Here is a 27,740-nt window from a genome sequence, read left to right on the forward strand (position 1 = left end):
TTGCACTTTGTAAATTTACATTTATTAAATAAAAAAGAAACAGTGCATGGTGTGTTCTATGGCTAATGTAAAAGGCAAATCTGGAAAGTTCTGGGGAAGGTGACTTAGGGGCTATTTACATGGTTTCCAGGTAGGAAAAGTCTTCTTAAGCAAATTATGAAATGCAACTAGAAAAGGAGAAATTGGACATACTGTGACATACTAAAATTAATGACACAATTAATCAAAATGTACATATTAATAGAGTAAAAACAACTGGAACCCAAAGTGGAAAAATCTATTGCAACTCAAAAAGTCAGCTAACCATTGATGTTCAAAGTAGTAAGAAAAGACATATTTTTTAAAATGGACAGAAGACTTGAATATTATAAAAAAAAATTTTCTTAATAAAGAGAAATCTGGAGAAATTTGGCACAGTGGTATAACAGTGTTTGGGACACCAGAAATCCAATATTGGAACGCTGGGCTGGAGTCCTGGCTCTGCTTCCAATTCCAGCCTCCTGCTGGTGTGTACCCTGTGAGCCAGCATTTGAGGAGTGGACCAGAAGATGCGAGATCCCTCCTCACCACCATGAATCTTTGACTCAAATATGGTAAGTAAAAACAATTTTTAAAAAGAAATCCGATGACTACAAAGTCTATGGAAAAAGTGTTTTCCCTCGTTAATAACCAGAAAATGGAAAACAGAATCATTAGAAGATTCTACTGCACACCTACCAGGTTGCCAAAAAAACTAGAAGTCTGGGAATGACTGGTGCTGGCAAAGATACACAGCACTGGGAACACTTAAATATTGTTTGTGCAGGATGAAATGGCCCTAAAACATAAGAAACTGGTTTGACTTCCTCAACTTAATTTGAAGATATGCTTACCTTACAATGCCAAAGGGACACTTTGTAGAAACGTGTTTCCACTCCTATGTCCATCAACAGTAAATTGCATCTATAATATAGTCACACAAACTATCTACTTATCGATGGAAATGAATAAACTACAGTTATGCAAAGACGTAATAGCTTTAACCAGGAGCAGCAAGATAGAAAGCATATATACAAAATGACTTCATTTATATAAAATTCAAAAGCAGGTAAAATTAAACTTTAAAACTTAGGAATATACACATAGGTGGTTCCACTCTGCAGGGGTAGCAAAACTATAAAGTTAAGCAAATAAAGTTCCCAGTTGTGGTCAATATTAGGTGTGAGAGGAGAGGGTGTGAACGGGAAGCAGCCTCTGGTACACAGGCAGTGGTCTGTGTCTGAGCTGGGCAGTGGTTACTTGGGTGTCTGCTTCATAGTTCTCAATAAACAGTAACTTTACACTTCATGCCCTCTTCTCTATGTGTGCTAGACTTCACATTAACATCAACTTTTTAAAAAATTGTCTACCAGAGAAATGAGTCAAAATACATAACTGTACATCCATGTGAGCCAAGTGTGTTTTCAGCTGAAAACTGCTGCTGCTTTTAATAGCTCCCTGTGAACGACCTTGACCTTGCAGGCCTTCATGGTCCCACAGCAGAAATCTTCTCCCGGGTCTCCTAGCTCCCAGAAATGTTTCATTATGGGCTCTAACACCATTCCTACGGGAAGTGATATTCAGACAGAATGCAGATACCCTGAGTTCAAAAAAAGAGGGGGGTGTGGGGAGTCGAACAACAGAGAAAAGGTTAACGTCAAAGGGGAAGGAAGCTACAGGGCTACAGGCCGTACCTTCCTGGTAGCAGTGAGACCAGTCCAGGCGATGGTGTGGGCTGGGATGAGAGCTACACAGAAACTGCTGGTCCTGTCACCCAGCTGTCAGCGTCAGCCCAGGTGACCAAGGGTGCCGTCTTGTTCTTTTCCATTCTCTGTGACCCAGCTGATACGTTAAAATCTTTAATGAAAGAGAAAAATGAAACATCTCACATGGGGGATTTCCAACACTTGGCTAGTCCATTGCCGCAGCTACTGTGCACTTAACACTTGTACAGTTTACTATCCACTCACTTGTTCAGTGCACAACACTGGGCTGCTGATCAGACGTAAGGCTCTTCGAGGATCCTTGCCCTGCACTGGCACAGTCACTTCCTCATCTCACATGCTCTTTCCAACAATGCCAAGGCAGTGCATAAATTGTGACTGATCATTTTTAAATTAGACTTTCTATCAGTTATCTTTGGCGGTGAACAACCCACCCCCAAACCTAGTGACTTACAGAAACAACCATTTATTTAGCTCCAATTCTGCGAATGAACTGGGCAGGTTCAGCCGGCCTCGCTGGTGAGGCAGCCAGCAGTTTGAGGGACCAAGGATGGCTTTGCTCAGATGCCCGGCCAAGATGACAGGCAACAAGGTTGCTTTACCTGAGTCACAGCGCTCCCAGAGCAGCCGAGGGGCAAGCCAAGGGGGCGAGAGCACTTCACGTCTCTACTTCATCAAATGTGATGAAGTCTGTAGGCAGGGGGCCACCACACAGTGCAGGTGATGGTGGTGATGGTGCACCTGTGGCCATCTCTTCACTGCATCCCAGCCCTGGAGTGTTTTTCCTGAAGTCACAGAGTGGTGGCACTGGGACCACACTCCACAACTCCTTGCTTCCTGTTCAGCATTTTTCCCACTAGGGCAACTAAATGCAGAGAGCAGGGAAGGTAACAGAGAGGTGGACTGGGGAGTGTGTGGAAAGGAAAATGATTAGAGAACCACAAACAATTTTAACGACTGCAAAGTAACCTTTGTGATCTGAAGTCTGAGTGAATGTCCTTATGGAGGTGAAATCGACTGGATAATTGTTTGCTTTGCTTTATACAATGTTGATTCTTTTTTTTTTTTTTTTTTTTTTTTTGACAGGCAGAGTGGACAGTGAGAGAGAGAGACAGAGAGAAAGGTCTTCCTTTGCCGTTGGTTCACCCTCCAATGGCCGCCGCGGCCGGCGCACCACGCTGATCCAATGGCAGGAGCCAGGTGCTTCTCCTGGTCTCCCATGGGGTGCAGGGCCCAAGCACCTGGGCCATCCTCCACTGCACTCCCTGGCCACAGCAGAGAGCTGGCCTGAAAGAGGGGCAACCGGGACAGGATCCGGCGCCCCGACCGGGACTAGAACCTGGTGTGCCGGCTCCACAAGGCGGAGGTATACAATGTTGATTCTAGAGTACTCAAATCATCAACAACCCAGATGTGAAGATGAATGCAATCCTACCTTCTTATGTGCTTCTACCCTCCTGGCATCCCCTAGGGTCATCATCTCAGTACAACTTTCCAAAGGTCAATCAAGTATCCTGCACTGCCTGTGGTGGGCATCTGACTGAATGGTTGAGATCCGTTGTCTCATATCAGAGTGCCTGGGTTCAATACCTGGTTCCAGTTCCTGACTCCAGCTTCCGGCTGGCTCAGGCTGTTTTAATGGCTCAAATCACTGGTGTCCTGTCACCCACAGGGGATCGTGTTTCCAACTGATATTGGCCCTAACCCACCACCACAGCCACTGCAGGTGTTCTCTCTCTCTCTCTCTCTCTCTCTCTCTCTCTCTCTCTCCCTCTCATTCTCACTCTCCATTCCCATATAAATAAATAAAACATGTAAGGAAAAAATCCTCTATTTTCCTTGCAACTGCCCACAACAGTCAAGCCAGTTTCACAAAATGAGTGTCCATGACAGTTAGCTGACTAAATTTAGGACAAAGAGCACATTCAAACATCACACAGTCGCCCCGGGCGTATTCACTTCGTTGTTAGTGCTGTTTATCCTGAAAAGAGTGTTCAGCCACAGCAGCCTGGCCGGGTCCTCATGTGTAGCTCCAGCTTTTCGTTCCTCTCATCGCCTTTTCCTAACGCGGCAGCTGTGCCCACAGGCTTGGAAAAGTCAACCAGCACACGCAGTTAAGAGGACCGTCGGGGCCAGACTCTCCTGGCGTGACTCCCACGCCCGCGCTCACTAGCTCTCCTTCCTTGGCAGGCTGTTAACACTTGGAGAGTCAGCGTTCACATCTGTAGAGTGAGCGTCATGGTGCCTACCTCAAAGGCTCTGCGAGCGCTGAACAAAGTGTAGCACACAGCATGGCTCCTGGTAGCTATGCTGTCGATGACTCTCTACACTATTATTAACAGAAATAACACTGTAACACAAATAATGTAAAGAGGTATTGCTTCAAAACTGAGATTACAGGAGAAACTAAAGACTTATTTCTAAGGAATTCTGAGATTCTCTCTTGTTTATGTTCTGAAATTCATCAAATCTCATTTACAGCAAACTCGAAGTCGCTGGTTTCTGGTGCTCGCAGATGTGCTAATCAGTTCAACCAGGCCCTCTCCTGCTTGCAGCCTCTCTCCTATTCGCAGGGCAGGTGGTACTGACCTTCTTTCACGCGAGAATACACAGTCTTCTCCCCAGAGTCACTGGCCATCTCTCTATATGTATTAAAGACACCATGGGGATGAAAAAAGTGAGGCTGATAAAAATGCAGCTGAATTCTTTGTTCCAAAAAAGTCATCTTTCTGAATAAAGATTAGAGATTTCAGTGCTGATACCCTTCTTGGGGAAAAAAAGACTTATTTCCAGACAGTTACAAGGAAAAAAGGCAAACTCTTTACGAAGGGCAGGCTTATTTCTCTTTGGGTCCTCATTGATCCCTAAACAATAACGCGCACAAACTAGGAGGAGAGTATCTTAGACAAACAAGAAATGGCCCCTAAGAAACTCAAAGACCTCTGAGGAAATTGCTATTAATTTTTTTTTTCAATTTGCATTTTAGCAATAAAAATCTGAGATTCACTGAATTAAAACAAGATCTCCAGAGGCCGGTAGCAATTGCACAGTGGAAGTCCCACTGGTACACTCCATGAAAATATCTTGGTTATTTTCATGAAGGGTTATTTTGAAAGATAAATATCAACAGTTCAAAAACTTTTTAAACAATTCTGAAGAAAAGCTTTCAGAGAATCTAGGCAAATATGAATTTATTTTCAGGGTTATTTGAAAAACTGGGATGGATTAGAGGGAAAATATGAAAAAATAAACCCAAGAACATGTAAAAAATGGAAATATGTATCTATGGTTGAGCTAATCGTGTCTTCCTCACACACAGGCAGTAGGTAGGACCCAATGTGAGACATTATAAGATTGTTTAGCATACATCAAAGCCTTTTCCCATTAAAATTATTGTCTCCAAAAATTTCCTTCATGATTACTATTTATTTCAATCAATTCACCAATTCCTATAATAATAAGTGGGAGAAATAACACAATACATCACTATTTGTGTGACGATATTAATACCAACTAATTCACCCAAGGAAAACTAAGCGCACTAGGTTTCCTTCATGCCAAAGGTTGAGGGAGAAGGAGTCAGGGCTTATCAGATGGGATGTCAGAATAGCGAGCCCTCAGCAGGCAGGGGACAGCAGAAAGATATGGGCAGGGGCACAGTCGGTGTCATGTCACAGAACACTCAGTGTGTCTCTAGGCAACTTTTTTTTTTTTTTTTTTTGACAGGCAGAGTAGATAGTGAGAGAGAGAGACAGAGAGAAAGATCTTCCTTTGCCATTGGTTCACCCTCCAATGGCCACCGTGGCCGGCGCACCGCGGCCAGAACATCGCGCTGATCCGATGGCAGGAGCCAGGTGCTTCTCCTGGTCTCCCATGGGGTGCAGGGCCCAAGCACTTGGGCCATCCTCCACTGCACTCCCGGGCCACAGCAGAGAGCTGGCCTGGAAGAGGGGCAACCGGGACAGAATCCAGCGCCCTGACCGGGACTAGAACCTGGTGTGCCGGTGCCGCAAGGCGGAGGATTAGCCTAGTGAGCCGTGGCGCCGGCCTCTAGGCAACTTTCTGTAAGCCTCGACTTTCTCCTTTGTACGACAGGAACATAGCTCTTCTTCTTTCTTTAACTTTTATTTAATAAATATAAATTTCCAAAGTACAGCTTTTGGATTACAGTGGATCCCCCCCCCCCATAACCACCATCCTACCCACAACACTCCCATTTCCTGCTCCCTCTCCCATCCCATTCACATCAAGATTCATTTTCAATTCTCTTTATATACAAAAGATCAATTCAGTATATATTAAGTAAAGATTTCAACAGTTTGAACCCACACAGAAACACAAAGTGTAAAGTACTGTTTCAGTACTAGTTATAGCATTAAATCACAATGTACAACACATTAAGGACAGAGATCCTACATGAGGAGTAAGTGCACAGTGACTCCTGTTGTTGACTTAACAATTGACACCCTTGTTTATGGCGTCAGTAATCTTCCTAGGCTCTTGTCATGAGCTGCCAAGGCTATGGAAGCCTTTTGAGTTCGCCGACTTCAATCTTATTTAGACAAGGTCATAGTCAAAGTGGAAGTTCTCTCCTCCCTTCAGAAAAAGGTACCTCCTTCTTTGAAGGCCCATTCTTTCCACTGGGATCTCACTCACAGAGATCTTTCATTTAGGTCACTTTTTGCTAGAGTGTCTTGGCTTTCTATGCCTAAAATACTCTCATGGGCTCTTCAGCCAGATCCGAATGGCTTAAGGGCTCATTCTGAGGACAGAGTGCTGTTTAGGACATCTGCCATTCTATGAGTCTGTTGTGTATCCCACTTCCCATGCTGGATCATTCTCTTCTTTTTAATTCTATCAGTTAGTATTCATAGCTCTTCTTCTTAGCTCACAGAGGCACTGTGAAAATCAAATTTAATAATACTGCTGCAAGATGATAATGTGTCATTAAAATATAACAAACTGAGGAACAGGTTGTAGATTTGGGTGGCATGGGACCAGCAGGACAAAAAAGTATGCATTAAGATGGGATAGAAATGAGATTGATGAGTAAATGAATACAGACAATTCAGAAATGCCAGTAAGATTTTGCTTGAAATTACTCCTGAAAAACAGCTGAGACACAGGATTCAATGACACAGAATGGGGTGAAATAAGTCAAGCTGCTGCACTAAATGAAGATTCTCTAACTTATTTCTAAAAACCCTGGAGACATAAAAGCCAGTCCCTTTTCTTGATCTCTCCTTAAAGATAGGGCAACTCCCAAGAAGAGAATGTGGTAGATTTTAAGCTTTGACATGCACAGATGCCCAGGAGACAGGAAAAAGGCAAAAATGCAAGAGGCTGAGCCATATTCTCAGACAGATTCCATTATTTATCCCTTTCTGTACACTTGTTTTTCTTGTTTTTTTTTTTTTTTATTTTTTTGACAGGTAGAGTGGACAGTGAGAGAGAGAGACAGAGAGAAAGGTCTTCCTTTTGGCGTTGGTTCACCCTCCAATGGCCACCGTGGCCGGCGCACTGCGCTGATCCGATGGCAGAAGCCAGGTACTTATCCTGGTCTCCCATGGGGTGCAGGGCCCAAGCACTTGGGCCACCCTCCACTGCACTCCCTGGCCACAGCAGAGAGCTGGCCTGGAAGAGGGGCAACTGGGACAGAATCCGGCGCCCCGACCAGGACTAGAACCCGGGGTGCCGGCGCCGCAGGTGGAGGATTAGCCTAGTGAGCCGCGGCACCGACAACCTTTCTGTACACTTGTAAAGGCAGACAAACTGGTCTAGAAGCTGCACTTGACTCTTCACTCGGAGTTACCTCTAGGGGAAGAGTAGGGCTGGGGAAATTGGGAAGGAGGATTATCTTTACACTTCAATATTATTTGAGAATTTTGCAGCCACCTTTATGCTTTCAAAAATTGTACTGCAACATATGGCACGACAGATATTGAGACAGACATAATCGTAGTTCTTACAATGGGGAAAGGAAGGGGTGGGGTGAGCTGAGCCTTGAAGGCTGAGCAGGAGTTGTTCAGGAATGGCACCTGCTTCAGAGGCAGGGCACAGGGGCCCGAGGGAGGCGAAGTCTCCAACACATGGAGTAGCTTGATAGGAGCACAGCTCAGCATATAAATGGAAGAGTGGAAGGTGACGGGAGAAGGTGCGTGCTTGTGTGAGATGTGAAGGAACTGAACTCTGCTGGAGGCACTAAGAGACTGTGGCTGGACTGTGGATGTCCCGGTAACATATTCCAGGTCACATTTAGGGAGATGCTACCGAAAGCAGTGAGATGGACAGATAGAGCGGGAGAAAGAAGGGTGAACAGGAAGCACTTCCTGTGACTGTGGGGAGAAGTGCAGGAGGCCACACACACACAAGTACAGAGGAACCCAGTGGCACTCCCACAGACATCGGCATAGGAAATGGCTTTAGGAATAAGACCCCAAAGTCACAGGGAACAAAAACAGAACTACGAATCTTCTACACAGCAAAGTAAGTAACTATCAGAGTGAGCACACACTTGACAGACTGGGGGGAAATATTTGCAAATCATTCACCTGGCAAAGGACTAAAATCCAGAATACATAAGGAATCCAAAAAATTCCACGACAACAAAAGTCCCATTTTTAAAATGAGCAAATGATCTGAATAGATATTTTTCAAGAGAAAAAAAATACAAATGGCCAACAAATAAAAGAAAAATTGGTCAATATCATTACCATCAGGGAAAAACAAATCAAAAATACAATGAGATATCATCCCATTCCCATCAGAGTGGCTATTTCTCTCTCTCTCTCTCTCTCTCTCTCTAACTTTGCCTATTTTTCAGATTTATTTATTTATTTGTGAGGCAGAGTTCAGACAGAGGAAGAAACAGAGAGAGGTCTTCCATCTGCTGGTTCACTCCCCAAATGGCCACAATGGCCACATCTAGACCAATCCGAAGCCAGAAGCCAGGAGCTTCTTCTGGGTCTCCTACATGGGTGCAGGGGCACAAGCACTTGGGTCACCTTCCACTGCTTCCCCAGGCTATCAGCAGGGAGCTGGATCAGAAGTGCAGTAGCCAGGACTTGAACTGGCACCCACATGGGGATGCCAGTGCTGCAGGCAGAGGCTTAATCTACTATGCCACAGTGCTGGCCCCTGTAACTATGCTTTAAAAAAAAAAAGAATGTTTATTACTAAAAGACAAAATATAACAAATGTTGGTGAAGATTTGCAGAAAGGGACTCTTATGTGCTGTTGGCAGGAATGTAAATTAATACAGTTATTATGATAAACAGTATGGAGGTTCCTCCATAAACTACAAATAACTGTACATATGACCCAGCAATGCCATTACTAAGTATACCTCCAAAGAAGATTGAGTGGGGCCAGTGCTGTGGTGTAGCGGGTGAAGCTGCCGCCTGCAGTGCCGGCATCCCATATGGGCGCCAGTTGGAGTCCTGGCTGCTCCACTTCCCATCCAGCTCTCTGCTATGGCCTGGGAAAGCAGTAGCAGGTGGCCCAAGTCCCTGGGCCCCTGCACCCATGTAGGAGACCTTGAAGAAGCTCCTGGCTCCTGACTTCAGACTGGCGCAGCTCCGGCTGTTGCAGCAAATTTGGGGAGTGAACCAGGAGATGGCAGACCTCTCTCTCGTCTCTCCTTCTTTCTCTGTGTAACTCTGACCTTCAAATAAATAAATACATCTTTTAAAAAAGATTAAGGGAGCAGATCAAAGAGGTACTTGCACTGCCATGTTTACTGCTGCAGTGATCACAATGGCAGGACATGGGATCAATCTAGATGGCAATCAGCACGTGAACAGCTGAAACAATGTGGTCTACGTGTACACACAGTGGACAGTAGTCAGCCCTAGCAAGAGACATACACCACAATTCATAGTGCAATGGGTGCAACTGGAGGGCATCTTATTAAGTGAAACAAATCAGATGCACAAAGATGAAGACCACAGGTTCTCTTACATAGGTAGATTACTAGAGACTGGGGAAACTTGGGGCCGGGGATGGTTGAGAGAGGTTGTACAATGGGCACCAAAACATAGTCCTCTGGGAATAAGAAGTCTAGTATCGTATAGCACATTCAGTGACTGCAGTTCACAATAGCCTTCTAGACGCTTTATGAATGATTAGGAGAAAAGAGTTCAAAATCTCCAGGCAGAAAAGTAACGAAAAGCAGAGGGAAGTGCTACCCTGATTTCATCAGTACCCACAGTATGCATTTACTGAAATATTATACTGTGCCCCATAAATATGTATGTTAATAAAATATTTAAATGTTCAAGGTGATGGAAATACTAACTATCCTTATTTGATCTTCACATTTTGAATACATGTTTCAAAGTATCATTCTGTACCCCACATATATGCACATTTAAATTAACAATAACAAAAGTAAATGGTGGTTATCTGATGCTGGGGCTGGAGGTGGAGGAGTAGAGGGGATTAGGAAAGACAGTCAGCAAAGGGCCTTCATAGCCTTGGCAACTCATGACAAGAGCCTAGGAAGATTACTGATGCCATAAACAAGAGTGTCAATTTGTCAAGTCAACAGCAGGAGTCACTGTGCACTTATTCCTCATGTAGGATCTCTGTCCTTAATGTGTTGTTCAATGTGAATTAATGTTATAACTAGTACTGAAACAGTATTTTACACTTTATGTTCTGTGTGGGTGCAAACTGATGAAATCTTTACTTAATACATACTAAATTGATCTTCTGTATATAAAGAGAATTGAAAATGAATCTTGATGTGAATGGAATGGGAGAGGGAGTGGGAGATGGAAGGGTTGGGGATGGGAGGGAAGTTATGAGGGGGCGGGGGGCCATTGTAATCCAAAAGCTGTACTCTGGAAATTTATATTTATTAAATAAAAGTGAAAAAAATTTAAAAAACTCCTGAGAGAAATCAGATGACATCAGATGAGTGGCTAAACAAAACCAGATGCCATGTACACACTGAAGGTGGCCTGAGGCTCTAACCTCCCTTTGCTTGCCTACATTACTCCAGTTTCATAGTAAAAACTGTACTTTGTGATATTGAAAAAGATTTTTTGATTAAAGGAATGTGTGAGGAAACTTCAAAAACTTCATGGAAGATAGAAAAGATACATTCCATATGAAAAATTTGAAGTCCATGCCTAGGCCGGCGCCGCGGCTCACTAGGCTAATCCTCCGCCTTGAGGCGCCGGCACATCGGGTTCTAGTCCCGGTCGGGGCACTGGATTCTGTCCCGGTTGCCCCTCTTCCAGGCCAGCTCTCTGCTGTGGCCCGGAAGTGCAGTGGAGGATGGCCCAAGTGCTTGGGCCCTGCACCCCATGGGAGACCAGGAGAAGCACCTGGCTCCTGCCTTCGGATTGGCGCGGTGCTGGCCGCGGCAGCCATTGGAGGGTGAACCAATGGCAAAGGAAGACCTTTCTCTCTGTCTCTCTCTCTCACTGTCCACTCTGCCTGGCAAAAAAAAAAAAAAAAAGCAGTGACTGAATGACTAATATTCTGCAGTAGCGGCCTGACTTCCCCTCACCTCCAAAAAAAGTCTCTTCCAAGAAAGAACCATGTTTCATGCACCTTTATTGCCTTAGTTACCTGTAAATCCAAGACCTTCCCTACCTACAAAGGAAACTTCGTGAACAGTTTGCTGACTGATGAAAAGTTAAAAACTGCAAGAAAGCATAAATGCTAAGAAGAAGAAAAATGGCAAAACTTGCTATTGAGAGTCATATACCATCCTCAAATTGTCAAATATAAATTTCCTTAAATAATTTTTATGGTTTAATGTGGGGTCAGTGAATTAATAGGCACCAAGGTCCTCACTGCCCACCTAGTAAAGTTCAAACTGAGAAGATGTGGAGACCTAAGCTAATTCCCACCTGCCGGCCTCTGGGAGCAGTTTTCTCTGCTTACTCATGTGCATGAGCAAAACCTCAGCTCCTTGACAACAGTGCAGAAGATAGGCAAGCGACAAGCAGCTGGAATGCCGGGCCTGTGGAGGTCTGTGGACACATTCAGTGTTTGGAAGGAGAATCACAGTTTCCTGTTCATTTCTGTGCCCTGATCCCCCTGCTTCCCCTCCGCCACTCAAAGAACAATGCCTGCACGTGTTTTCTGAAACATTACGAATCCCTCCACATTATAAACTTGCCTCCAGGAAGAAAGATGTGGCTAGGCTTTAGGGAGATGAACTCTTTCATTTTTGAGACGTTCTAGAATAAAATAAAATATAATTTATAGCTTCTTCAAAATGCAAAGACAAAGGAAATATACTGACTGATAAGATTCGGGAATGGGTAGACCAGTTGCCCTAAAGTTCATATTTCCTAAACCAACATTTTTCTGGTAAGTAAGTCTGTGCCAGCAGAGAAAGAAGACAGACTCTCCCCAACCCTGCACTGGTATCATGCATCACATATTCCTAAAGGCTGGAATTCTGTTTTTCTGGAAAGGAAAGCATGGAAGGCAAAAGACAAGGAAAACAACATCAACGCCAGGACTTTACCCTCTCCAAGGCTTACCTCTTCCCATTCCAGTAAAGATTCCAGTTTGTAGGCCAGGGCCATGGTGCAGCAGGTTAAAGCCCTGGCCTACAGCGTCAGCATCCCATATGGGCACTAGTTCAAGTCCCAGCTGCTCCACTTCTGATCTAGCTCTCTGCTATAGCCTGGGAAAGCAGTGGAGGATGGCTCAAGCCCTTGGGCCCCTGCACCTACATGGGAGACTCACTTGGAAGAAGCTCCAGGCTCCTGGCTTCAAATCAGCCCAGCTCCAGCCGTTGCAGCCATTTGGGGAGTGAACAGGCAGGTGGAAGACCTCTTTCTCTGTGTGTGTGTGTGTGTGTGTGTGTGTGTGTGTCTGTGTGTCTACCTCTCTCTGTAAGTCTGTCTTTCAAATAAATAAAATAAATCTTTAAAAAGATTCCAGTTTCCCTCACCAGGATCTTACAGGTGCCTGAACCAGGACAGACCGGGGAGGTGGGGGACAGAAGGCAAACTTCGGAAATTCACTTCCAGGAAGAAAAAAGTTGTATTAACATTTAAATAGTTTTGGTTCAACAATCACAGATAATCAAATGCTATGGTTTGAATGTTTCTCCCAAAATTCATGTGTTGGCAATGTGATCCCCATCATGTTGGGGGTGGGACTGTTAAGAGGTGACAAGGTAGAGACCGGCGTTGTGGCACAGTGGGTAAAGTCACCGCCTATGACACCGGCATCCCATATTGGTGCTATTTCATGTCCTGACTGCTCCCTGCTGATGGCCTGGGGAAATAAGCCGAAGATAGCCCAAGTGCTTGGGCCCTTTCCACCCATGTGGGAGATCAGATGAAGCTCCTGGCTCCTGGCTATTACAGCCATCTGCGGAGTAAACCGTCTTTCTCTGTTTCTCCCGCTCTATCTGTAACTCTTTCAACATGAATAAATAAATCTTAAAAAAAAAATAAGTGAAAGAAGTGAATAGGTCCTTAGGACATGGATTAATGCCATTGTCACAGAAGTGGTTTCCTTTTAAAGCAATGGTTTCAGCCTCCTCCTCACCCCAGGCCCTGGCCATGTGATATCTTCTGCCTGGGGTAACATATTAAGAAGGCCCTCACCAAATTTTGCCCGTCAATCTTTCTCAGCCTCCATAACAGTAAAGAAATCACTTTCTTTCTCTTTATAAATGACCCAGGCTCAAGAATTCTGTTACAGCAGCACAAAACAGAGTAAGACATCAAGCAAAATTTAGCTCCCAGAAACTTTGCACTCAAATTGGTGCCCTAGGGAGAAAGAGCTCAAAATAAGAGACATCCAGTCATTTTAGTGATCTTTGAGAACATTAGAATTTAACAGCAGTATATTGCCATCCCCAATCACAACAACAAAAAGGATAGGACTACAGGACTGGGCTTCATAACAAAATCATCTCTACCACACTATCTGTAGCATGACAATTACAAAGAACTCATCAAGGAATGTTTTCTAATGAATGTAGCTATTGTGTTCAATGAGATTAATACGGTCCTTGAATCTTAGAAAAGTTGAATTAAGCAGCAGGTGATGAGAAGTGATTATCCTAGCTAAGCACAAAGACAGAAAAAGACAGAAATGCACACAACGGTCCTCCCCTTCACCGCTAAAATGCCTGCATGGGTGGCATCAAAGTCTGTCTATGGGATTTCCACATCACCTTTCAAGGAACAACAGCCACATGATCCCTTATATAACACCAGTTAAGGGTCCCTCCCCCATTAGCCTCCTCAATGCTGCAACCAAAGAAAATAAAAATGACGATGAAATTTCCTAATGATAAGACGTTGACTCTTGGGGCCAAGGTTGTAACACAGTGGGTAAAGCCTCCTTCTGCAACACTGGCATCCCTATGGGTGTCAGTTTGCGGCTTAGTTGCTCCACTTCCAATTCATCTCCCTGCTGATGCACCGGGGAAAAGCAGTGGAAGATGGCCCAAGTGCTTAGGCCCCTGCACCCACATGGGAGACCCAGAACAAGCTCTTGGATCCTAGCTCCTGGCTCCTAGCTTCGGCCTGGCCCAGGCTTAGTCATTGCGGCCATCTGGGAAGTGAACCAGCAGATGGGAGATCTGGCTCTGTTACTCCCTCTCTCTCTCTTTCTCTGTAACTCTGCCTTTCAAATAAATAAATATATCAAAAAGAAATTGTTTCTCAAAAAGTAAGATTTTGTAGAGGTATATCAGTTTTAAAGGAATCAGATAACATGGGCTTGGCAGTCAGTCCTTACCTCAAAATACAATTCCCTCTAAGATGGGCATGGGTTGAATGCTAAAGGATGAGCAGGGCAGTATCAGGCAGAGACTCAAGGGCTGAGTGGCACACTTGCCCGCATGCACTCTAACTCATCGAGTGAGAGGCCTCTCGGGATCCTGTGAACAGGCTCTCCTGCCACCTCCCTCGGTCCCTTCTATGAGACAACCGATGCCCCTCCTCAGGACCGGCCCAGAATCCGGGCTTAAGAACAAGTGCCTTTGGGCAGGTCTTTAAGGGAAATAGAGAAGTGTGGCCATTAAATACGAATGATGTATACTTGATGCTGATGCCTGACATTTTATGTGGTTAATCCATGCTAAGTAGCCCTAGAAACATCCCCTCTTTTTTTTCTGAGAAGATAACTGTTGCATGTGTCAGGCACTGGCCTCAGTGCTCTGGTATCTGAAATGTCACCTAACATAGTCCTTGTAACCCTATAGGATGGGTGTTTCATTCTAATTTCCCAGGCAAAAAACCCAAGCCTCGAAGAAGGTTGAAAAATGGAAGGCTGGTGATAATTTTTTAAGTCAGAGTATGAGTAAGGCATGAGCTTGTTAGTGCCAACACATATAAAGGGAGTCACTCCAAATATGGAGCCTTTTTTATTTTTCACGAAATCCTAATAGAAATGATCCTTTGTAAGCAGACTGTTCCAGTTTCTGTATTCACTGAGCCATGATAGTTCTCACGGTTTAGTTCCTTAGTTTTCTATATTTTTATGGGTTCACAGATAGCTCTAGATCTAGATAAGCCTAAATGGGCTTGAATCTTAGCTGTATTTTGGGAGTGAAACCTAGCAAATGAATTACTGGCTGTATCCCCTTAGACAAATCACTCAACTTTGGAGTTTGTAATAGGCCACTGGAAGGAGGATGGGATGGTGTCCACATGGGGCAGTTAAGGTACAGTCTGATATTATTCTGCAAAATTACAGATAAGCCTCATGCATACAGCTGTTCTTGAGGGCAACCTCCAAGACGAGACAAACCACAACTTCCTATCCCCACAGGCTGCAACACTCTACAGCAGGCAGTTAGTGGCCTATGGGACATTGTCTTGGTTTCCAGCATTAGCTAAGGCTTTAAGTCTCCGGAGACTCACGCTGCTCATTCAGCTAACTTCCCACCAGGAGGCAGTATAGAGGCAAGCTTACTCGAGCACAGCCTAGTTCCTCTCATTTCTTTGAGCTGTTAGCATGGTGTAAATTCTGTTTATTCCCTACATACTTCAGTTCCTGCCTTTTCAATTTCAAAAACTTGTTTCAGAAATCAAGGAAACTAACGCTAGTCCCTTGTCCTTTTTATTCCACTTATAATATTCCCTCTTCTCCTTGAAGCAAATTAGAAGGCTCTGATTGACCGTGGGAAATAAGTTGGGTGGGAAAAAAAAATAAGGCTCAACAAATAATATCTCACACTACAATCTAAGCCCAGAAGTATACAGAATAGGTTGACATGTATGTAAGTGAAGGCAGAGTTACTTCTGAAACAAAAAGTGCCAATTCACTCAATTTCATCAGTTGCATTCATTTTGCATGTTGCCATCCCCTTTTTCTCTTTTCTGTCATTTTGCATACTTGTGCAGTGCGAAGATGTTCTGACATTAAGGCTTTGCCATTTCCTCTGTATTAACAGAAACCATAGCAACTGAATTACAATACTGGGGATGGTGTTCGGCACAGTGGCTAAGACTCTGCTTAGGATGCCCACGACTCACATCAAGTGCTGGGGTTCTGGGCGTCCCTCTGCTTCTGATCCACTTCCTGCTAATGCACACCCTGGGAGGCAGCAGGTGACTTCCCTTCCACCCTGTGGCAGACTGGCACTGAGTCCCCAGCTCCTGGCTCAGCATGGCCAGGAGCTTCTTGGGGGCATCTGAGGAATGAATCAGCAGATGGAAGGTCTCCCTGAGTCTGTCTCTCTACCTCTTTTTGTATTTCAAATAAACAAAATTAAAAACATAAGTAATGGCATCATGTCCTCCTCTCCACTCGCATCCCCACAGAAAACCACCATCACTGCCCGATGCGCCTCACGTCTGTATCAAATGACAACAGCAGATCTACTTTGTAAACTAAACACAGGGAAAATCTAAATTCTAATGCAAGGCTTTGCCTCAAACCATGAAAATGAGAGCACTCACACACATAATTGAGTGTTGGAAGAATGTCATAAAGTGTAAGATACTATTCCCTGCTGTTGGGAGTTACTTTACTGCTTATAAAGCACCTTCCCATGCAGTATATGATGGAATGCAATGTCCCAATGTCTCATTCAATAGAAATATTTGAATGAAATAAGTGTTAGTGGTTTGTGCTTGTTAAGGAAAACCAGTCTTCTCCTTTAGTGACTGTCATGGGAGCAGACATGCCTGGCCTTCCACTTAACAGGTGAGCCACATGCTTGGCTGGGGGAGGTGGCAGTGTCAGGTTTGTAAAATGTGGCAGCCAGTCCTCAACATGCAGTCCTATCTCTCAGAGCACCAAGAGGTAAAAGATGACCTGGCCCAAATGTCCTTATCATGCTGTCATGTTTGTGATGCGATTTAGCCAACTGGGCACCTTAATTGTTTTCAACAATTTTCCCTTTTGAGGTTCACCAGTGACATTGCCCCTGCTACTGACAGCCTGTGGCACACCAAATAGCATTACCTGTCCCCTCCTGTTTGCCAGCAGTGGCAGGAACAGCCTGTGCCTGCAAAGGCCAAGTAGTGGATGCGCAAGCAAGCGAGGGTCTACAGTCATCCAGGCGTACGCCCTTGGTGGGTTTCCATAAAGCAGGGCTAGTTTCCAAGAAAGCAAAGCTTTCTTGGGGTCTTAAAAATTAGAAATCTGTAAATATATAAATAGCTAACAGTCCAATACTCATGAATGTATCTATTTTTGCCAGCAGAATTCCACATCAACATGGCATTAAGCTTGAAGTCAAGCTAAGGATTCATGAACAATAGTTTGCATCATGAATATCATGTGGATGATAGACTATAAATTACTAGAAGATAAAAAGCCCTCATTATTTTTGCTTTGTCATTTCTTTACCCTTTCCAGTATGGAAGAAGAAAATAGCACCACGAATCAGGTGCTCAAGTATAGCACTTGTACAGGTATCGTAATGCTGAGCTCTGGAAAACCCAGTCATCCTAGGTGGTTGGCTAAAGCTTAACAGATGTCACAATTCATGGGCGGATCTTTGATAAAGGAGTATGACTGGAGTGGTGGCTGACACTGGCAGAGATGAAGGCAGCATAAAGAAGGGCGACAGCACATCCAACAGCAGCTCTACTCTCTTCAGTATGCCGTGTCCATCACTGTTCCACACTTCTTCTAAAACTTATTTTTCTTTATTTAAAAGGCAGAGACGCTGGGACAGACACAGAGAAAGAGAGAGAGAATCTCATTCACTTGTGTCCTCCTCCGATGCCCAAATCTGCTGCAGCTGGTCAGGACAAAGCCAGAAGCTGAGGACTCACTCTGGGTCTCCCACGTGCCTGGCAGGGACTCAGCGACCTGAGCCATCGACTGCTGACTCCCTGCAGTAGCAGGAACCTGGAACTCAGAGTGGCAGGATTGGAACACAGGCAGTCTATTATGGGATGTAGGCAACACAGACAGCATCTTAACCACGACACTGAATGCCTGACCCCACCATTTCCTTTGCAAGTCACTTCAAATGATGTCCCCAACTCAACCAAATTAGGTCTATTTTCAGTTGTTCATTGCTTCGGCATTCACATATTCTATTTCTGTCCCACCTTTGGCACCAGCTACTCCACTTTATAATTTTTCTAAAATTACTACAGGTCTGCATATGTTGGCTTTCCTATTTTTTAGCAAGCAGAAACTGTGACTAATATTTTTAATGCTACCAATTAAACCTGGCTCAGAGCTCTAGACATCATAGGTGCTCCTTGGTAATTAAGTTCAAGTTCATAAATACACAAATATTCAGCACCTATTTGAAATGAATAGCAGGCTATGCAAAATGAAAAGATGAACAAGATGTAGTACCTTGTGCCTTGCACTCATGAAACCTAACATTTAGTGGACAAGAAAGACTTGTGAACCATTAACAAGAACACAAAATCTAGCCCCAAGGGATTATCTGTGACTGAGCAGTTTTATGGTCAGAAGTCTAAGGGCAATGTTGTACTCTGCTCCACTGTTGAAAAAGTCTTATGCCCATTAGAAAATTTCTAAAGAAGCTAAAATTTCTGAGAAGTCCAGTGGTAGAGTAACATTTTAGTCTTTTCGATTCACAGCTTCTCGAGCTGTGTAGTTCTTTCAATTATTTATTTTTCCCAGGACATCTTGAACACTTTGAAGATCTCATTTTCAGGGGAATGTGGTTTGGAAAATGCTACTCTAGGCTAAAAGGATCAATAATTAACCTGGATGAAAGGGAGCAATGCGGCGTGATTCATGTTTCATAAATGTTTGTAGATTGCTCATTTAAAAGAGTTTTAAAGGGGGCAGTCAGCTGGCACAGCAGTCAAGGCGCCGTTTAGGACACCCACATCCCATGTGGAGCCTGGGTTTCAGTCTCAGCTCTGCTGCCGATTCCAGCTTCCCTCCACTGCGCATTCTCGGAGGCAGCAGGCGGTGGCTCAAGTACCTGGGCCCCTGCCACCTGTGTGGGAGACCAGAATGGAATTCTGGGTTCCTGGCTTTGGCCTGGCCCAGCTTTGGCTATTGTGGGCATCTGGGGATTGAACCAGCAGATGAAAGATTCTCTCTCTCTCTCGCTCGCTCGCTCTCCATTTTAAATAAAAATGAACACTAGATTTTAATTATTTAAAATTTTTAAATAAAAAGGAATTTCATGCAATATGGAATCACTAGTGAAAATTCCTCAAACCAGACCAGCAAGGAATCATCCCTGCAAGGGGGAGGTGGCCTGAGTTAGGACAGCCCTTTTTTTCTAGCTGTGGTAAAACATGTATACGTAACATAAAAGTTACCATTGCGACCATTTTCAAGTGTGCCATTCTCTGGCATTAACTAGATTCATGTTTTTGTTTTTGTTTTTGTTTTTACAGGCAGAGTGGACAGTGAGAGAGAGAGAGACAGAGAGAAAGTCTTCCTTTGCCGTTGGTCCACCCTGCAATGGCCGCCGCGGCCGGCACACTGCGCTGATCCGATGGCAGGAGCCAGGTGCTTCCTCCTGGTCTCCCATGGGGTGCAGGGACCAAGCACCTGGGCCATCCTCCACTGCACTCCCTGGCCACAGCAGAGAGCTGGCCTGGAGGAGGGGCAACCGGGACAGAATCCGGTGCCCCGACCGGGACTAGAACCCGGTGCCGCAAGGCGGAGGATTAGCCTAGTGAGCCGCAGCGTCAGCCTGATTCATGTTGTTATACCATCATTCTGCCAATATCCAGAAGGTTCCCTTCATCCCAGTCCGAAGCTCTGTGCCACTGAACTCTCTACTCCCTCCTGCACTTCGGCCCTGACAACCAGCATTCCGCCTTCCGTCTCCATGAGACTATTCCAGATTCCTGCGATGAGCAAATCACACCGTATTCATACTCTGGTGTCTGGCTTATTTCACTTTAAGATAATGTCTTCAGGACAATCTATTTTTAAAAGAGAGGGCCAGAGGTTCTCAGAAAATAAGAATTACTCATTACAATCAGCCTCTGTGAAGCAACACAAATCTAAATATAAATCTCACTGAAGGATATAAAGGCATTAAAACCTGCCTTGAGAGGGGAACGCACCACCATAAGCACCAGAAACAGAAACGTAAGGAGCTCAGGAAGCATCTCCCCCCGTTCTGTCAGTCCTTGGGAGCACACGCCACACCCCATCATTTTCTAAGACTAATTAACATCATGCAAGGACTCCGGAGGCTTTGCTTACGCTTAAATACCCGGAGTATGTCAAACATCACAGGAGCCACTGAAGCTACTGTGCAGCATGTACAGGGAACAGGAGCGTGGGCTGGGGGTCACGCTCCCAACGTGTCCCAGATGGCTGCCTCTCAAGTCATAATCAGGATAACATGGCCTGATTAGCGTCTAATATCCAAGGCAAAAACAGGACCATTCCGCTGCTGTAGGAAATTCTCAGTGGGAAAGAAAGCAGAGAGAAGGCTGCGAGAAGAGGAAGATGCTAAGGTGTACCTCCTTCCTGCCTTCTGAAATGAGAGGCTGCATACGCTTATTGGCTGAGCTCCTGGAAAGAACAACCCATCAGCACGTGTCCAGAAAAACTGGAGTGATCATCCCTCCGCTGAATGTCAGACTTGTCTCGCACACACTGACAAGTACACTGAACGATGTGTCTCCACAGGTCTTTACCCTAGGGGAGAAACACCCACCAGTACTGCATTCCAACTCAGCTGTCTCCCTAGTGCAGTGGCAAGCTTCCTCATGGCTGCAGCCATGACCTGAGCAACTTGGGGTGTTACAGACCCAAATAATTACACATCCGTAGGTTCAGCTAATAAGCTAAACACAGCCCCAAATAAAGTCAATATCTTACCTTAAGTTCTTTCACCAAGCACTTTCTACGCTCAGATCTTCAAAACCTCTAATTTGTTTCTAATTTTAAACCATCAAGCCAATTATCTAATATGTATGCATTTATTTTAAAACTATTCGAATAAACATCTTGCAGATGGCCTATCTAATCCTTAATTTCTTTCACTTTTTCTTAACTGGTAAATTTCTGTCATGATTCTATTTTGACTGATTGCCTGAAAAGGTAACCAGGATATAGGAAAGGCCTTGAAAAAGTTCACGGAAAACACACTGAAAAACTGGACACAGATTCCAAAATGTTTTACACCAAAACCTCTTTGAAGTACCCTCTTCTGACAGCACTCTCTCTCCAAATTTGATTCAGTGATAATCCAAATCCAATCCAAATCCAATCCAAAGCTTCACACATAAAAAAAAATGAAATTCCATTTGATTTTATAGCCAACCAATCAAAATTAAAGTCTCTATGTCCTTATCTCTGATTTACCTTCCAAGGGGGATTTAGCAGTCTGGAGAAACATCCACACACTTAGATTTCATCTGATGTTAAGAGTCTTCCTGCAGTCCCAAGTGACAAAGACATATAATCCTTGGATGTTCATTCTAAAAGGGAAAAAAAGGACAATGGAAAGGAATCGCGACTGAGCTGGAGGTGAGAGCCGTGCTGCTGCTCCCTGGGGAGGGTGCACCCCAGCAGTGCCCTCCCTCATCCCTGTGCCTGTTGATGTATGGTCCCTGCAAACGGGCTCCCTCCAATTTCACTTCTGTGCTGTGTGCCCCTGTGATCAGCCACGTTTGCTGAAGCTGAACTGTCATGATGATGGATCACAACCAGACACTCCATTCGGGACCAGATGCCTGTGATCTGTCATTATGTGCAAATTTGCTTCTCACTGGGTCTTGGAGAGATGAAAAGGAAGATGAAATTGTACACTGTTTTATACCCTGTTTTAACTAAATGAACACGGAGCCGTATTAGAATCAGGGTCAGGTACTGGGGGACTCAGCGTAGCCTCAGTTGCGGCAGTGAGACAATCAAGGCTCCTCCAAGCTACACGATGGCACCTGAAAAACATCTGTAACCATCTGACTTAAATTGCTTCCTATTTGTCCACTTCATGCTTGAACCCTCAATCCACTCGTCATCTGCTGAAACGCACGCATATCCTAATCCAAAGATGATTCCTTGGATTCACTGCAGACAAAACCATTGCAGTTTCCAGCAGAAGCCCAAGCAAAGCTATTTTCTCCTTTATCTCCAGTGAATATCAAACCGTATTTCACTGCATAAAAGGTGGAAAGACTGTATCAGTTTTATTAAAGCTATAAATTGTAAAACTGTTTAAAATCTGCCAAATCATATGCTCCTAGAATCCTCTAAGAGCAAATTCACTTTTTTTTTCTCCTTCTTTCTCTGCCTAGTCTTCCGACCAGTCAGACCAATAGGACACTCCACATGGAGCACGTGTGGGAATGGCCCTAGGATTCCAGGCACCTGTTCTTTCTATCTATACTTGGCACAACGCTGTAGCTCACAAAGAAAAATTTCATGTAGAACAGCAGGCTGGGCACAGTTGTTGGAGATACCGGTCCTGCAGACATGCAACAGATACACTCAATTACTTGGGTTTATCAGCCTGGGAACTAAAAAATATATACCTTTTGCTCTTTCTCCTAGTTAGGGCCTCCTTTTCCACTCTTTTCATAAGATGGTTTATGTTCAGCATTGCTTCTCCCCCCTCCTCCATTCCTCACTGGCCTATGTAAGAGCCTCTCCAGACACTGTTGTCCTCTGAATGAAGAATGTATCTTCAGTTGTCCTGGGTTTCCAATTATTACTCTAATATTATTTTCCAGCAACATGATAATATTTTTATGCCTATGGAAATCCTTTAACTCTTTTAAGGACCAATTCAAATACACAGGTTTCAGTCTCCACAAATGGTCCTAATCACTTTGCTTTTGTCCTTTGTACTTCTTTTCTTTGTACTTTGTACTTCTTTTCTCTGTCTACCTCCCTGTCTACACCAAATGTTCATCATCACCCTGAACACCAGGCTCCCATCCCTGTCTTTCTATACTATGCACACGGAATGAAGTGCTAAATAAGCTCACATTAGAACAAAAGAAACAGGATGAGTGGCAAGGTGAGGCCTGGAGTTTCTGTGTGGATGGCGGAGCTAAAAATAAATTATGGAGGTGAAGAAGTTTGACAAATGCCCTGGAATAAGCCAAACGCCCACGACTGTAGCACAATAATGCTCCAAGGCTTCTCCGCTCGGACAGCACCCACAGATTTCACATTTCTTCACTTCAATTAGTCAACCAATATCCTTTAGCAAGCCGAAGCCATTTTGCAAAGTCTGAACAGTATTTTCTTTATTCTTTTGCTTTAGAAAACCATACTTCTAAAACCAAAATAAAATCCAAGGCCGGCACCGCGGCTCACTGGGCTAATCCTCCGCCTAGCGGCGCTGGCACACCGGGTTCTAGTCCCGGTTGGGGCGCCGGATTCTGTCCCGGTTGCCCCTCTTCCAGGCCAGCTCTCTGCTGTGGCCAGGGAGTGCAGTGGAGGATGGCCCAGGTGCTTGGGCCCTGCACCCCATGGGAGACCAGGAAAAGCACCTGGCTCCTGGCTCCTGCCATCGGATCAGCGCGGTGCACCGGCCGCAGCGCGCTGGCCGCGGCGGCCATTGGAGGGTGAACCAACGGCAAAGGAAGACCTTTCTCTCTGTCTCTCTCTCTCACTGTCCACTCTGCCTGTCAAAAAATAAAAAATAAAAATAAAAAAAAAATCCAAACACTTGGATTTTCCAACATTACTAAGGAAACAGAAAAAAAATCAAAAGACTGAGCCATTGATGATGGTGGGATTGGTGCTCATGGAAAGGTCCCTTTTTCTTCCCCAGGTATGAATGGCAGTCCTGGGGACAAAAGCCACAGGGGTGTGTCTTATTTTTCTGTTTCCACAGCACCTGGACAACCACCTGCGACATGACAGGTCGGAAGTGCAAGTAGAATACCTGATTTTAAAAAATCAGTAGGTAAGTGCACCCGCAAAATAAGCTATGCTTTATTTCTTTGTTTGAAAAGTAGAACAGAGAGGGAGGGAGAGACAGAGAAAGAGGACAGAGATTTTCCATCCACTGCTTCACTCCCCCAAATGCCTACAACAACTAGAGCAGGGCCAGCTTGAAACCAAGAGCCAGGAACTGCATCTGGGTCTCCCACATGGGTAGCAGGGCCCAAGTACATGAACCATTATCTGCTACCTCCCAGGGGCATTAGCAGGAAACTGCACGGGAAGTGGAGGTGGGAACTCAAACCCAGGCACTCTGATATGGAATATGGGCATCCTAAGCAAGGAACTAAAGGCAGATATGGCTTGTCTGGTCACTGCAAATCTCAAACGGAGTTCCTGGCTCCTGATTTCTGCCTGGCTCTGCCCTGGCTGTTGTGGGCCTTTAGAGAGTAAACTAGCAGATGGAAGATCTCTCTCTCTCTCTCTCTCTCTCTCTATCACACTGCATTTTGAATAAATATTCAAAAAATGAAAAAGAAAAAAAAATAGAGCTTAAACTGAGTCTTCCAGGTACACAATAAATATTGGCCAAGTGAATGATTAAATGAGGGCAGATCTTGGAGGCCCTAAAAATCCGGTTATACTTTGGGTTCCATCCTAATATTAATCAGAAGTCATTAAAAAGCTCTTAGGCCAGACACTTACAGGATCAGACTTCCATTAGGAAGGCCATCCAGTGGCAATACAAGGAAAAGCGAAATAGAATGGTGGAAGGTTGGGAAACCACTGCTCATGTCTAGAACAGAAGAACAGGGCAATGGCAGTTGGGTTGGAGAAATGCGGGCGTATCTAACCAAGCTTTGTAAGGAAAAATGGGTAAAACGGTGACTGATGTTGGGTGTGGGTGGCAAATTAGGAAAGAGTTACAGCACCTGCCAGTTTGGAGCTGGAACTATGCAGTGAGTGGTGGAAATGTTGATTAAATGCAGTAACAGCAGAAGAGGAGGGTGGCTAGGGATTTTTATACACGTTGAACTTCTGAGAACTTTGATCCCAACAGACATGTCTAGTAGAACTGATTGCCCGTGTCAGGAGCTCAGGAGAGAGAAATTAAGCTTCAGTTCAGTGATTGTAAACTGGCAACCCCCCGGCCAAACCCTGCCCGCAGGCTCGTTGAGCCAGCACAGCACTCTTAACATTTTTGCAGCAGCTGAAAGCTTTTGAAAGTAAGAAGACTTCACATAAAAATTACGATTTTCAGCTTCCTTTTAAAAAGTTAAAGATCAGATCCAGCGCTGTAGCATAGCAGGTGAAGCCGCCACCTGCAGTGCAGGCATCCCATATGGGTGCCAGTTTGAGTCCTGGCTGCGCCTTTTCCAATCCCGCTTTCTACTATGGCCTGGCAAATCAGAGGAAGATGGCCCAAGCACCTGGGCTCCTGCACCCACAAGGGGTATCTGGAGGAAGCTCCTGGCTCCCGGCTTCAGATGGGCCCAGCTCCGGTCATTGCAGTCATTTGGTGAGTAAACCAGCAGATGGAAGACCTCTCTTGTGCTCACTCACTCTCTATCTCCATCTCTTTCCGCCTCTTCTCTGTTACTCTTCCTTTAAAATAAATAGGGGCCGGCACTATGGCAAGTGAGTAAAGCTGCCACCTGCAGGGCCGGCATCCCATAGGGGCGCTGATTCAAGTCCCAGCTGCTCCTCTTCCAATCTAGCTCTCTGCTATGGCCTGGGAAAGCAGTGGAAGATGGTACAAGTCCTTGGGCCCCTGCACCCATGTGGGAGACCCAGAAGAAGCTCCTGGCTCTTGACTTCAGATCCGCATAGCTCTGGCTGTTGCGGCCAACTAGGGAGTGAACCAGCTGATGGCAGACCTCTCTCTCTCTCTCTTTCTCTCTCTGCCTCTCCTTCTCGCTCTGTATAACGTAAATAAATAAATAAATCTTTAAAAATAAAATAAATACATAAATCTTTTTAAAAAGAACAAAATAAAAAGTTAAAGATCTCCTAAACTGACATTCCCTCCAGGTAGCAAACAAGGAGCAGCTGAGAGGACATGCGGCTCCCCCTGGAGGTGGGAGTGTTCTCTCCAGATCTCCACAGAACGCTCATTCCGGACTGTCTTCTCCATGCCCAGGGGTCCAGGGACAGTTGTCATGCTATTTGCGTGCTTGACCCTGGGCAGAGCTGAAAGGACAGCTCAAACCTTCTTACGCTGCCATCTCCATTGAAAGTGAGGAAATTCCAGCTGCTAAGAGGATTGACTGATTCGAGGAAAAAAATTCCTACGCTTATCCCACATCATCATTGCGTTACCTGCTTAGCTCCTTACGGCATTTGACATGGCGACCTCCGACAGTTTCAAAAGAGAACCTGAGTTACTCACAGGAGACTCCAGCTTTGAGATTCTTTGCTCTGAAAATCAGCCACAGATGGTTCTCCCAGAAGGACACGGCAGCCTGAAGATCATGCCTCAGCCTCCATTCATCGCTTGCTTCCAACCCACAGGGAACTACTTTCACATTTGTAAGTTGGCAGTAAGTAATGTGTCATCAAATCCAATGCCTTGATGTTCCCTTCCGATGATATCAGTGAGGAACCTTGTGTAAGTAGGAAAGTACTAACAGCAGGCTGATATTGGGTCATGCCTACTACTTGTGAACCTGTAAGAAATGCCACTTCTGGGTGGGGCAGAGACCACGTCACAGAAGTCTGAAACCTCCTTAGATTGAAGAATGAAACACACCTTTCGTGAAGATGAAGCACAGAAGAACTCCATTTAACAAAATCCAACAAGAACTCGCTGTGCTTGGGTTCAGGTTGGAATTCTCCCAGGAATTTGCTGTCAGTGTTTGGATTTGCTGATTAACCTTTAAAAGCGTTTGTATGAAGTAAGGGTGAAGTCCCCTCAGAACTCTGGGAGTTCATATGTCAAGCACTTTATAAACCAAGTAGCATGTTTATGCGTGTTAGCTGCAGCTATTTCATGGAGATACCAACAACAAAGAGTTCATGCTGAAGACGCCCCAGGCTCAGGCCAGCTTTCATCAGCATCCTCCTCGCGTATTCGCTCTGCACTGATGGGTGGGCTCAGGGGGAAAACGGAAGCTTTCCACAGGACTTGATAAGAAAACGTTGCAAAGAAAAGTGCTTTTGCATGGATCTGACCTTTCAGAGCGTCACCTTTTGGCTTTCCGAGGCGCTGACTTCACATCTCAAGTTTTCCGTTTTCTTTCCTGAGAAGCCTGCTCTTCCGAGGCTGAGAGTCTGCAAGTGAAGTTTGTGCGGCCGCCCGGTCATAGGAGTTGCAAGGGCGCCCCCTTGCTAGGCTGTTCTGCCAGGTCACCTCACAGGTGAACCATGGGATCTGTGCCCACAGGACATTCTCAGCGCTAATTTCAGGTGGATCAGTTCTGCTGCTCTTTGGTATATGTAAAAAAGCCCTCAAATGTGGTACTCACTGACCACAGTCCTCTTAGCCAACAACGTATATGTCATTGCCTTTTACAGTATTCCTGCAGTTTTCTTTGTAGCCTTGACCATAGCAGAAATTTGTTGCCAGGTAATGGAATTTTTTTAAATTATATTTCCACTTGAGTTTCTTTTGAATTTAATAAATATAACATATATATACACACACACATATATATATGAACATCCCATCTCTACTTTTTAAAGAAAATTACAGGAACTCAATACTTCTTCACTAAATGAAAAACAATACCCTACATAAACTTT

At 44.8% G+C, this 27,740-nt stretch overlaps 1 long non-coding RNA gene across 8 annotated transcripts; it reads right to left on the reverse strand.

Annotated features, from left to right (window-relative positions):
- Nucleotides 1-27,401, reverse strand: LOC149124825 (uncharacterized). 8 transcript variants are annotated; one of them, XR_016211569.1, is made up of 5 exons: nucleotides 26,319-27,396; nucleotides 21,465-21,580; nucleotides 1,713-1,875; nucleotides 873-942; nucleotides 6-167 (listed from the first exon to the last, which is right to left on the reverse strand). It is a non-coding gene; the product is annotated as an uncharacterized LOC149124825 (long non-coding RNA). The 8 variants fall into 8 exon arrangements; XR_016211567.1 differs by having other exon boundaries at nucleotides 3-942; nucleotides 26,319-27,394; XR_016211566.1 differs by having other exon boundaries at nucleotides 4-1,582; nucleotides 26,319-27,394.
- Nucleotides 27,402-27,740: the final 339 nt, after the last annotated feature.

Source organism: Oryctolagus cuniculus, chromosome 8, assembly GCF_051225735.1.
Source record: "Oryctolagus cuniculus isolate XC-2025 breed Fujian yellow rabbit chromosome 8, ASM5122573v1, whole genome shotgun sequence".
In the NCBI taxonomy this organism is placed as follows: domain Eukaryota; kingdom Metazoa; phylum Chordata; class Mammalia; order Lagomorpha; family Leporidae; genus Oryctolagus; species Oryctolagus cuniculus.